Genomic DNA, 13768 nt, shown 5'->3' on the forward strand with positions numbered 1-13768 from the left:
ATGAATCCTTTTCTTCATGGGCAGCAAGTGGCGAATATTTAGTGCTGATGTGATATGTTTGCATTTCTTTATTCTGAGGAGTGGTCTTGCCATTGGTTTTTCAAATTATTATTATTATCTCATCAGGAAGACAGGAAGTCAGGGATTGTACTCGTGAAATCACAGCCATGGTTCTGTAGGTGAATGTTACATAAGGTAAGATTCAGTAGAGAGTGAGGAGTTAGAAGGAACATCCTAGTTCAAATATTAGGATATTGTCTATTGTGGTTTCAGGATTCCTTACCTTGACCCCCTTTGCAATGAGACACTATCCATTGAATCATCCATAGAAATTAAATGTGAATATGATGATTTATTGAATAGATGAAATACATGAGACATATTGGAGGTGGGAGGTGGAGGAGGTGGAGGAGGAGCTGGATATTCTCCAGTGTATACAGCCAGTAACAACCGCCATAATATTTCTCCCAAAAGTACATTTAATCTCAGAAAAACACCTATAGGTATAATATACATTGATAGCCACCTACAATTATTTGTGAAGGATTTGCACTCATATGTATGGGGCACAATATATGCAAAGCTGGACATACCATGGGACTATACATTTCAGCCAAATTAGGTGTGGTGTCCCTTTTCACCACAATCTTACATTATGCAGGCCTAGCGGCAAGTGAATTAATTCTTTTGGTGAGCAAGGTCTTTGTACTCCATGCAGAATTTGGAGATGCTTGACCAAATAATTTATTTCTGACTGACTCATAATGTGTTCATGTCCAATAATGCTGTGCACATACAGAAGCAGTGCACTGCCATTGGTTCCTTGTGTGTATTAACATTTCTAAAGGTGTTTAAGGGCTATTGGTCGGAGTCCATATCCTGGTCTGGAGACCTGGTACCTTATATGTTCCAGGTAGTTATGTGGTTCAGGAATACCGACAACATGTTCATTATTTGGAATCGACCATCTGAGGAATGGGATTATATAAATAAGTTTACAATCAGATCAATTTAAAATTGATTATTATGTACAGTACCAGTTGTGAGGGAGTCCACCATCCGCAAGAGGAGTGTGCGCTTGCCTAGGCTTTTTTTGATGATTTCTTAGGAAATGGAATGATGGGAGATCAACCACCGAAAATGTGTGGGGCTAATCCGCACGCATTGTCTAATGCTCGCTGCACAACAAACATATAGTCCAGTGTACTCTAGGGGATAGAGCCCACAGGCGCAATCCTCCCTGTCACATTTATTTGACAGGTGACATTGAGGAATGCACGAAAACATCCAGAGGAGAAGGACAACACCTTCCTCCTCCCATGGCCAGCCTTATTAAATATCAAAGGCTCCATGGTCCACCCTGTTCTAAGTTCTATGTGGTGGCGGCACAAACTGATGAGAGTTAATTGAAGCAGGCCTGTGAATCGGCCTGGTCACAGAACTTAACAATGGGCAGGAAAAATAACACCTCTTAGATGTGCAATGTGTCACACTGAAGCTAGCTCCCAACCGTCTGTATGAAGGACAGTGAATGGCATCCCCTGAAGAGCAGACCCCTTTCAGAGGGAGAAGTATGTGATTTAAGGTAGACAGTAAGTCCGTTCCCACCACAAACCTCAAGGGAGACCTGCACTTTGATCAAGAGCCACAGAGGCCTCAGTTAGCCAGAGAGTCACTTTGACCTACAACAGACAGGAATATGGGTTGGGCTTAGGAGTACATATTGTCATCTCTAACCTTTCTTGTTGCAAAGCACTCTGGTCCTGTCCTAATTGATAGTATTTTACTAATTTAATCCTGAAAGACTTTTCTAGAATGCAGTCATGTGAGTAAGCAAAGTACGGTGCTGATGCTGTGACTGACGCTTGCCAATAGGGATACTCTTGACCTAAATTCTCCTCCATCTATTTGTAAGAATGGCACAAGCTTTTTCACTCCTTAAGCCATTGGGCAAAACACATAACTGGCAATTCACCCAATTTGATTACATAACCACCTCACCCAAGTGACTATATTGATGAAGTACATAATATTTGTACCATGATTTTGTCCATGGGGATTTACTGTCCCCATACCTGTGATGTATTTAGATTCCTTTCTTCATAATGTCACAGTCCTGTTCCCATTTGTGAGTAGGGTTTCTGCAATATCTTTTTTAAGATTTGCATAATTTTGGTGCTATGTACCTGTGTTCAGGCTGGATGTTTTTTTTTCAGGTTCTCCACTATGCCGGTCATAGGAAGATGATGTGCACTGATGTGTGATGCCTTGGCCTGAAGGCATACCCAGTGGGCACGTATTGCTGTTGATATCCCGCTATCTGCTCCACACACCACACACAGATTTCTGCGGTGCAGGGATAGGGCTAGGCTCTGTATAGGGTGCTGTAGTCTAGGTTGGTGATCCGGGTGAGGATCCAACAAGAGCAGGATATCAGGGCAAGCAGAACCAGGGAACAAAGAAAAGGGCACAACAATGGCTGCAGAGGGGAAGGCAGAACATGTGATGGAAAGGCCAAGAACAAGGCTTCAGGAAAGGATAGGCAGACCAAGTAGAAGGCGGAAATGAAATCCACAGAATGGGTGACTAACGTGGAGCTGAAAGGATCATGATTAAAGGCACATGAACACGACATCAATGTAATGAGACGTAACACAGGAGCCACTCCTCCAAGTACAAAGTAACAAAGTAGTAGCTGCACCAAAACAGGTCTTAGCATCAAAATCCCTGCTGCCATAGAGATATGGGCACAAATCAAACTGTGCATGTGTGAAATGTGATCCCAATGACCTTTCATCATGGTTCTGTCCACAAATAGTGGGGTATACATGTACGCATTTCATACTGCGGTATTAATGTATGTGGTGAAACTAGATGCTAGGACACACAGGTGAAAGGAAAAACCTCAATGTGGCACAAATGACAACCCGAACCAGACTAAAGGTAGAAACAAACATTATGATTAAAATGGCAGATAAAGAAGGTGCAGTGGTAGTAATATATGCTGATAATTAGATGGAGGAAGCATACCACTAACTCCTTGACCCCCTTTGCAATGAGACACTATCCATTGATTCATCCATAGAAATTAAATGTGAATATGATGATATATTGAATAGATGGCATACATGAGACATATTGGAGGTGGGAGGTGGAGGAGGTGGAGGAGGAGCTGGATATTCTCCAGTGTATACAGCCAGTAACAACCGCCATAATATTTCTCCCAAAAGCACATTTAATCTCAGAAAAACATCTATAGGTATAATATACATTGATAGCCACCTACAATTATTTGTGAACGATTTGCACTCATATGTATGGGGCACAATATATGCAAAGCTGGACATACCATGGGACTATACATTTTAGCCAAATTAGGTGTGGTGTCCCTTTTCACCACAATCTTACATTACGCAGGCCTAGCGGCAAGTGAATGAATTCTTTTGGTGAGCAAGGTCTTTGTACTCCATGCAGAATTTGGAAATGCTTGACCAAATAATTTATTTCTGACTGACTCATAATGTGCTCATGTCCAATAATGCTGTGCACATACAGAAGCAGTGCACTGCCATTGGTTCCTTTTGTGTATTAACATTTGCAAACGTGTTTAAGGGGTATTGGTCGGAGTCCATATCCTGGTCTGAAGACCTGGTACCTTATATGTTCCAGGTGGTTATGTGGTTCAGGAATACCGACAACATGTTCATTATTTGGAAACGGCCATCTGAGGAATGGGATTATGTAAATAAGTTTACAATCAGATCAATTTAAAATTGATTATTATGTACAGTACCAGTTGTGAGGGATTCTTACATCCGCAGGAGGAGTGTGCGCTCGCCTGGGCTTTTTCTGATGATTTCTTAGGAAATGCTATGATGGGAGATTTACCTCCGAAAATGTTTGGGGCTAATCCGCACACATTGGGCCTCATTACACGGACGGCGGTAAGGGTTAACGGTCACCGTTAATGGCAACGGTGACCGTTAACCCTTACCGCCGTACTACGAGGTCCCTTTGCGGGTTGGAGGAATCAACGCCTGCTCCTTGCAGGCGTTAAGTACCAACCCGCTAAGGGACCTCGGAGCTAATTACGGCACCGCAAAATTGCGGTGCCGTAATTAGCGCCTTCCCCATTCTCATAGAGCCCTATGGGGCAGAAATGGGAATGGGGAAGGGCAATGGCGGAAGGGGGATTTACCGCCCCTCCAACCTTGGAATGGGGCGGTAAATCCCCTTTCCGCCAAGGCGGTGCCGGTAATTTACCGGCATGGTCCAGGGTGCTAATAGCACCCTGGATTACCGCCTTCCGTGTAATGAGGCCCATTGTCTAATGCTCGCTGCACAACAAACATATAGTACATTGTACTCTAGGGGATAGAGCCTACAGACGCAATCCTCCCTGTCACATGTATTTGACAGGTGACAGTGAGGGGTGCACGAAAACATCCAGAGGAGAAGGGCAACACCTTCCTCCTCCCATGGCCAGCCTAATTAAATATCAAAGACTCCATGGTCCACCCTGTTCTAAGTTCTGCGTGTAGGCGGCACAAACTGATGAGAGTTAATCGAAGCAGGCCTGTGAATTGTCACAGAACTTACCAATGGGCAGGAAAACTAACACCGCTTTGATATGCAATGTGTCACACTGAAGCTAGCTCCCACCCGTCTGTATGAAGTACAGTGAATGGCATGTCTGTGTCCACTATTTACCGTAGGCAACCCCTGCAGAGCAGACCCCTTTCAGAGGGAGAAGTATGTGATTTAAGGGAGACAGTAAGTCTGTTCCAACCAAAAACCTCAAGGGAGACCTGCACTTTGATCATGACCACAGAGGGCTCAGTTAACCAGAGAGACACTTTGGTCTACAACAGACAGGACGATGGGTGGGACCTAGGAGTACATGATGTCACCTCTTACTTTTCCTGTTGCAAAGCACTCTGGTTCTGACCTCCTGCATAACAGAAGATTTTTTGGTGGGGACCCCAGATTGGTTCTTAAGCTAGACTTAGCCTGCACCAATCACTGGGGCCCATTTGGCTTTAAAAGCCGGCCGAACCCCTCACTTAGCAGATCATCTGAAATCTTTGCAAGGAGTATCAAGAAGGACTCACTGGTACCCTGGCTGAAGGTAAAGTCTACCTTACATCTTCCACCAATGAAGAAAGGGAAGGATTTTCAAGAGGGAAGCAAGATCCCTCTCCTAAACATCTCCCAGAGAACAGATGGAGATACCGGACTCAGAGGACCCACCCAGCAGCTACAGAACCGGTACCCAGCCAGCACACAGCATGCCCTTCTATTTTCTGCCAGCAAGCTTCCTAGGTGGAAAGTGCCAGAGAGTCTCTGAACAAAGGACAAGGATGTTGCCTGCAAGCACTCTCCTCAGTTTTGGGCCATCTGCCTTGGAAGGACATCACAATCCCTGTGAAGTAGATTGGAGGAGTGCCACACAAGTATCAACCAGCATCCATCTTTTAAGGACATTCAGGAACCACAACCGGCTGCACCACTGACTGTTGTCACGCTGCAGTCACTAAAGCATCCGATATGCCTCGACCAGCATTCCAGATCCACCAACCAGCACAGAGACAACGTTTCTCAACCCTGAGTCACCATGTAGGGCAGCCTGCAGCTGTCGGTCCAGCCCTGCTTGCCAAACTGCCTGCCACCTGCTACCCCCAGCTGTCTTTCATCTTGAACTCTGTCTCAGGAGCTGCAAAGTGTCCCGAAACTGACTAGATGCTGTCAAGCAACAAGATCATCTCAAGCACCAGGCATTTTGTCGTTCAGTTCCCCTGGTCCTTCTCCAAAGGCCCCTAGTCACATTTACGACCCCTTTCTCCCTTTGTGCTGAAACCAAATAACCTTGAACAGACTGATTGCTTTACTGATCACTCTCCTGTCAGTATCCACAGTGCATTCCTTCCACAGTGCATTCCTTTCCTTCTTGAAACTGTCTGTGCTCTGTGTTCCTTTGCAGTTTGGGTTGTATTTTTGTAGTGTGCTAGAACCGTCTGTTGTGATAACAATAAAGTAGATATTTGTATACAACCTTGACGGGACAGTCTCTTTTATCATTGTGTAATCATTTCATTTTCACTCTGTTGCAACTAACCAACAATCCATGACCTTGCGGGGATAAGCCTGCCGTTCCGTCCATGTTAGCAAAATTGAACAAGGAGGTTTATAATGTACTTGTGCTCTAATCTGTTCAGATCCCTTCTGGTGTACTAGAGATGTGGGGCTGATTGTTGGTTTAGAAACCGATATTCATCCCTGGACCACATTTTCCCCTCAGAAGTTGATTTGTCACATCAGTAAGCTACAGTATCTAGATCTGAAGATACCTGTTGGCGATAACAAATTGATTTATACTATGGTTTACAAGCACTCAAGCGTGAATGTAGTATTGCACAGCTCGAGTAACCATATGAATTACCGGAAGCAGGGTATAACATACTCAGAATTCATTAGGAATTAAAGGAACTGTGCTAAATATACCGACTTCAAACTGGAAGCCAATGCCATGGCTAACACATTAACACCCAGAGTCAAAAGTTATCGATACCTGCTGTTGGAAGGTACTCAAGAATACAGAACGTAATTACTTCAAGTCATGACATGAACAGAATCTGCAATACACACATTAGCTGAAGATACCATCCATTTTATTACACCCTTCAGTGCACAGTCCCAACTAATCAGAGGTATTCTGAACAAAGATTAAGACACAGGATTGCCTATGAAATAGGACATAATTTCTCTGTGAGTGTCACTAAATCACCTTCCCTGAAGCAAATATTTTTGACTAGTTACTTAGAAAAAAGGATGACAGTAAAACATTAGTTAGAAGCTATCAATAAATAAAAGCACCTACAATTGTAACAGGTGCAATGTCTCTATAGTGGGGGAAAATAGGACCACTTTCACACATGGCTAGCTAGACCCATTAAGAATGGCACATCACAAAGTAGGAAGTGGTGTTGCATGCTCTCACCTACCCATGCAGTAAGATGCATATAATTTCAAACACATTCATGCAGAGACATAGGGGGTCATTACGAGGTAGGCGGTAAGGGGTTAAAGGCGCCGGTAAAGGTGCCAGTGCCGTCAACCCCTTACCGCCCCATTACAAGTCTGCTTGCGGGACCCGCTAAGGACGCCTGGTAAAACCAGGCCTCCTTAGTGGGAGCCGCTAGCAGACCAGGATGCTAACAATGGGCCCATCATTAATGGCCCGTTGTTAGCATCATCCCCATTCCTATTGAGCCCTATGGGGGCTCGAATGGGAATGGGGATGGGTTCCTTGAATGAGGAATTACCAGGCCCTCCAAGGTCAGAATGTCCCAGTAATTCCTCATTCGAGAGACCCGGACCAGGTACCCAGTAATGGGGTAGCCATTCCGCTAATAGCAGCATGGTTACCTCCTACCTCGTAATGACCCCCAATAGAGTCCTACAGCACTACAGGTTTTTAAAGAACAAGAACCCAAAGTACGCCCTGGACCTGCACTTTGTCAAAGAACATGGGAGCAATGCAGACTTGTTGAGATACATTCAAATAGACATTGCAGAGTTCCCACCAAGAGGAACGGCAGCCTGAAGCTTCAGTGAGTGGAAGCCAAATACATTATACATATGGGGGCTGTGAAAACGCTAGTGCATACTTAAGGTATAGAGTGTCATGCATTTCTTTTAATAAGCCCCCTTGGTTTAGACCGACATATAATCAGATTGAGTGAACTGTTATTTGTATTGTTCACCTACTTAGGCATTATTCTGAAAGGGATAAGCTTCTGCCAATCAACGAGATAGACATTATGAGTGGAAGGTTTAGGACTGCAGGATTAATAGTGTTTCATCCATATATGTAATGGGATGACGTTGCACAATAATACAAAATATGGCAGATGGTAACTGCCCTATATTTCGATGTTGCAAACAGTGTCTAACTTTGCTCTTTTATGAAGGATGGCCATAGGTTGCACTCTCAATTTAGGGGTATGGCAGACTGCCATCACAGTATTTGTGGAATCCCTCAAATTACACCATATGTCATGGAGGCTTAGAGGGATTCAATATTCGAGGACATTTTCACAGAAAATCCAAAATACCCAGCTGTCAAATGCAAAATCTGTCAACAAGTCCCTCTCCTGTTGTCCCTGGACACATGCTGTTACACAGGAAGCTGTCTAGATGTAGGCTTTCCAGGTCTCTTACCCATTGCTATCTAACCAAATATTGCACAACTAGTCCAAGATTGAGTACTTTCCAGGTGACCTATGGTTGAAAAACTTCACTAACACCTCTACCAACTTCAAGTAAAACTTGTGCACAATGGGTACAGAACTGGATGGCTTCTCCAAACACATATCCCAAACAGGAGGAAAACCCTCTTCGGGAGGAAAATCCCTGCTGCAGGTGACGCTAAGAGGAGAAGGCTGGTTTCGGAGAGAGTTCTCAGAAGGCAGAAATCCAAGCGTGATATCAATGGAACGACAAAGGGTATGCACAAACAGGGACCAACGTGACGTAGGAGAGTGAAGGAAAGGGAGAAAATGGGCTGCGTGGAGGACAAGTGAGGATTCGAGGTGAATGCACACATACATAAAGCTCTGGAACTCAGAAGCATTGAGACACTCCTTCTGTGGGATTCCGATGGGCTTGATGCATTGTGCTCACAATCGTGGGAGATGTCATGACACTGTATTATTCTTTTAAGGACTAGACCAATAACGTTACTTTACTGATGTGGCAAAGCTAAATTGAGATATGATACCAACCTTGAACCACTGCTTTCTTGCTCCTTTTTCCTCCCTTTCTCTCCAACAACCTTCATCCATCTTTGCAATATTCTCCAATGTCATCCATGTGCCGTCCTCAACCTATTGAACACCTGCTTGTATGGGTATGTGCTTTATTCCCGTGGGTAGTGCTCTGGTTAAGGATATGTGGTTCCCAAGTGTTCAGGTGCTGGGTTTGTTTGTAGGCCCCTGTTTCCAGTGGGACAGACTGAATCTGAGGGTCTGGACTAAGCCTGATTCCAGTGGACATTTTATAATTCAGATGTCTTCCTGATGAACCAGGGAGAGCTGCCAGTGTTTCGGAAGTCTTGGGGTGCTGGATCAATATGGATGCTTTGGGAGGATTACACAAGCGTTTAACCTTAATTCCATGCTTCTTTTATAGCTTCCTTTCCTCATGCATACTCAAGCACTCATAGACTTTGTCTGTGGCTTCATGGATGTGAACTGGCACGCAAACCTTGCGATACTCATGAATGTTGGAATTGTGGCCTTCAGTGCACAGGTGGGGACAACCAGGGAGAGCTGCCAGTGTTTAGGACGTCTTGGGGTGCTGGATCAATATGGATGCTTTGGGAGGATTACACAAGCGTTTAACCTTAATTCCATGCTTCTTGTATAGCTTCCTTTCCTCATGCATACTCAAGCACTCATAGACTTTGTCTGTGACTTCATAGATGTGAACTGGCACGCAAACCTTGCGATAGTCATGAATGTTGGAATTGTGGCCTTCAGTGCACAGGTGGGGACAATCTGCTTTTTGGGCTTGGGCCTTGTGTTAATTGGCCTAGCCAGCAGGATGGAAGGAGAGCACCCAGCGGAACCTCCTCATTTCACCAATGGGCCCATCCTCCAGTGACTCCAGGAGGCCTCTGATCTACTGGCTGGACGCAGAGTGAGGTTGTGTACCAAGTCAAGCAGCCCCCAATAAAGAGTGTTTTGGTGGGAGCACACAAAAGTGATTTTATATTTCACCTTAGTGTGCAATGCCAGCATGGAGGAGACAAAAATAAATTTCTGCACATTACATGATCCTCCAGACAAAGTGCAAATCAAGGATCTCTGGATCCCTCAAAGGAATCCTAGAACGTATATGGATTGAAACCAGTTCATGGTGGATCATTCGTATGGCTATGAAAAACTGGCTTAGTGTATCATGGCTATAGCCAATTCCGAAGGGGTCCTGTTGTGAAGAGGCTGGCCAGTGGATGAAGAAAGCAAAGGTGTCAACACAGTGGACCTTCCTAATGGAGGAAAAAGTGTGGCAAAGTGTACCATGGTTGGTGACCAGCTCATTTGCAGCGTGTTTTTCTTTGTACCCTTATGGAAGTCCTACATCATATGAAAGGCGGAGAGACAAACAATGAGGGCCATTCCGAGTTTGGAGGTAGCCATGGTGCTATTAGCGTGATATCACCATGGATATTAGCACCATGGCTGCCTGCAAACTCGGGTCCGGGTAGGCGGAATGGGGAATTACCGGGACATTCTGACCTATGCGGACTCGATGAGTCCCCATGCCAAATACCATTCCCCATTCCCATTCGAGACCCCATATGGCTCAATGGGAATGGGGAAGGTGCGAATATTAATATTAAATATCATTATTAGCTCGAAGGTCCCTTAACGGGTCGCGCTAAGAAGGGCTGGTCAGACCAGCCGTTCCTGGTGGGACCTGCTAAGGGACCTCAGAATAGGGCGGTAGGGGGTTACCAGCACCGTCATCCTTACCGGTGCCGGTAACCCCTTACCGCCCAACTCGGAATGACCCCCAATATCCTGATTAACGCACTCTCTTAAATGGAAATGCATTGTTTGCCTTACACAGTGAATTTTTCTGGCGCCAGGTTGTGTAATTAGGGCTCACTGAAATATGGTGCTGTTTTCTACTTGGAACAGTGATGGTTTTTTATAACCCAGACAGTAATCTTCTGATGTGATAAGAATCCGGATAGAAGAGGTGGTAGTGTTTTTAGGAAAAGTAGCATTACCAAACTATAAATAACCTTTTTCTTTAATGTATTGGTCAAATAGAATGACAAGCAATTTTAATGTGTCATTTGATATTTTTTTATTTTTTAGATACAACACTTCTGGTATCATGTGTTTATATACTGCACCCCATGATAATAAATTAAGTTAAAATATAGATTTGTGTTACTTTTACACATGTTTAAGAAAGCTTCTAAAATAATGTTCTTCCTGAACCCAGCATTTTCACGATAATTCCATAAGACTCACAGGGACTTGCAATGAGTTTCAACTACACCCCCTAGGTCTATTTCATGCTCAAGAGATCTCTGCAACATGTGCCTTTTCACCGTGCAGACCCATATGGACAGAGCCAATGGCAAGATCAGTCCATCTATTTTCTGTAAACACGGAAAGGCTGTTCAATAGTGCCTGAAGGGACCAGCCACTTCAAGGACAGCAAGCAATGTATCATGGGTGCTTTTAGTACATGCACATCTGGGTTAATCGGTTAGCAGATGAGGAATGCGTGTGTATTTCTTCAATTGTACCTCACATACATATACATTTTTATGAGATGGCAAAAGGGGCACTTGCCAAGGCCCTCACGTTGGAGGGGGCCCCACAGGGCTGCCTGATCTGAAGAAGTAAGATTCCATTGTTCACCAGTCTTAAATAGCAGACGTCTGGATATTTTATTGGGTGCTGCTGAGGCGCTAAACCCATTGCCTTTCTGTTTTGACAAGTACATTCTGCCTTGATCAATTCATCATGTATTGCTTTCTGTGTTCACTGTGGTATACATATTGTGTGTGTTCTTTATGGCAGAACACTGTAGCATTATTTCCTTCCTGTGGGAATTATGTTGACCATGTGCAAAAGACAACACTGAAATGCATATTGATAAATTGAGTGCCACAATGGTTCAGAAGTTAGCTCAGTGTGTGAAGCACCCATTGCAGAGATATGTGTTTGTATGCAAAATTAGAATATCACATTCCAGCAAGGCTGGCTGAGCCTTTCCTATATAATAATAATAATTTGGCATTTATATAGCACTACAAAGCCTCAAGTATCTGTGCGCTGCTAATTATTACCCACAGTGTGTGGTGCTCATTTATCGACCTCGGAAGGATGAAAGGCTGAGTTTGGCCCCGCCAGGATTCGAACTTGCGTTAGCTGTGCCACTTGACCGGCTTATGTGAAGTTTATAAACCTGCCTGCATATGTACTTGGTTTTGCAGAACAACATCTGCTATTATCAGCAATCTACCTGCACCAGATAAGGGTTGCCATAAAAACCATCCAACAATGGCATAAACTGTTAGTCGAAGAAGTGAATAAGTATCCAAATTCAAGACTATGGAAAGCAAGCGTTCATGCTTGTATCCTTGATTTGCCAGCAGACGATACAGTGATCCCGGAGAAATCATCTAATATATCTTACATTACTGTGCTGTCTTCTGTGAGGTTTGCCTTCTTACATGCTGCTGGTATCTTTTAACCCATTACTTGATCTTTCCTCTTATGTAGGCCATTTGGGTGGAAAGGTTTGTCGACAGAAGAGAGCAGACCAGATGTTGCAGGCCTCAGGAAATCATATTTTAAGGTCTGCTTGTTTGACACAAAAAACAGTTTGCTTTTTGGTAAAAGTAAAATGTTTTTATGCACGTTTATAAATGAAAATGTCACAAGCCATTGTTTTGGAAGTATTTAAAGCTTTAAAATACAAAAGACAAACCCATATTAAATTTGCTAAATCACATCTATTGGTATGCTGGTACTTATATACTTCCCTTGAAGATGGAGAGAATGAAGCTAGACTCATTCCCATGTGCATAACACCGTTCTATAATATTTTGTTTAAAAATTGTCATGTTTGGTAATATGATTTGTGCACTTTCCAAATCTGTTTCTATAAAAATGTGATTGTTTTAGTTCATGGTAAGAACTGGAAAAGAAAGTGTTCAAATGCAGAAATTGCAGAGTTGGCACAAATCTCAGCTTCACCCCTTCACCTCTTAACTAATGTGTGATCCTGGGCATCTCATTTAATCTTGTATTGCCTAGCCTCTCAATATTGCCAGTCGTGAAACCTTTCAAAATGGTCAGCCCTTTAGAGTGATTTCCTTCTCATGGTATGATCTTCATAAAATACTTATTCATGGTTTCACTGGCTATAGGGTTGCTTCCACTTTAATAGTGAGCATATTTATATTGCACACCACAGACATTTGTTCTTTTGATATCTAATGCCAACAATATTTGAAAACCTCATATCTCACTTCTAATCTCTGTCTGTCTGGATAAAGACACCTTGCTGATAGCTTCTAGTCTGCATCCACTATCCAGGCTACAGTATGTGTAGCTTTCTCCTTCCTCTCAATTAGTGGTCTCTATCCATGCATGAGCACTTTTGCATTCTGTGAGGCAGCTAATGTGAATTATCTGTCCATTTTGGGTTACATGTACCTTTTACATACGGTCCTGCATTAATACTACAGGCTGCATACCTTCCTGGATGCTATTGATAAAAAGTATCCTGTATGTACTGGAACAGTAACCTTTTCGTAGACTGCTAATGTTGGTCTTCAAATGCTACATGTTAATTATTCTCATTAGAACAAGAATGAAGATGGTAAGGGGACATAAAGGGAGTAAACGTGCTTATTATACTGTGAGACAGCATATCAAACTATAGGTTGTGAGTGCGACTGGTGGGGGGCGGGCGGCGTGACCACTATTATTGATCCCTTAATTCCTTCGGTTTGTTGGAGGGGGGCCCCAAAAGATGTCCATGCCCAGTACCCCAAAGGTGCTTAAGATGGCCCTGCTCACATACAGTGCAAATATGTGTACTATTGTCCAAATTTAGGAAACCATGAGATAGCAACTTGCGAGAACCCCCGTGTTGAATTCTTTCTATCCTCTGGAGGCTGTTCCATTGTGTTATTTGTTTCTGAAATCGGAAGTGTGTATACCAGTCTGTCGGG

This window comes from Ambystoma mexicanum, chromosome 5q (genome assembly GCF_040938575.1).
Source record: "Ambystoma mexicanum isolate Mex_15411 chromosome 5q, UKY_AmexF1_1, whole genome shotgun sequence".
Classification (NCBI taxonomy): Eukaryota; Metazoa; Chordata; class Amphibia; order Caudata; family Ambystomatidae; genus Ambystoma; species Ambystoma mexicanum.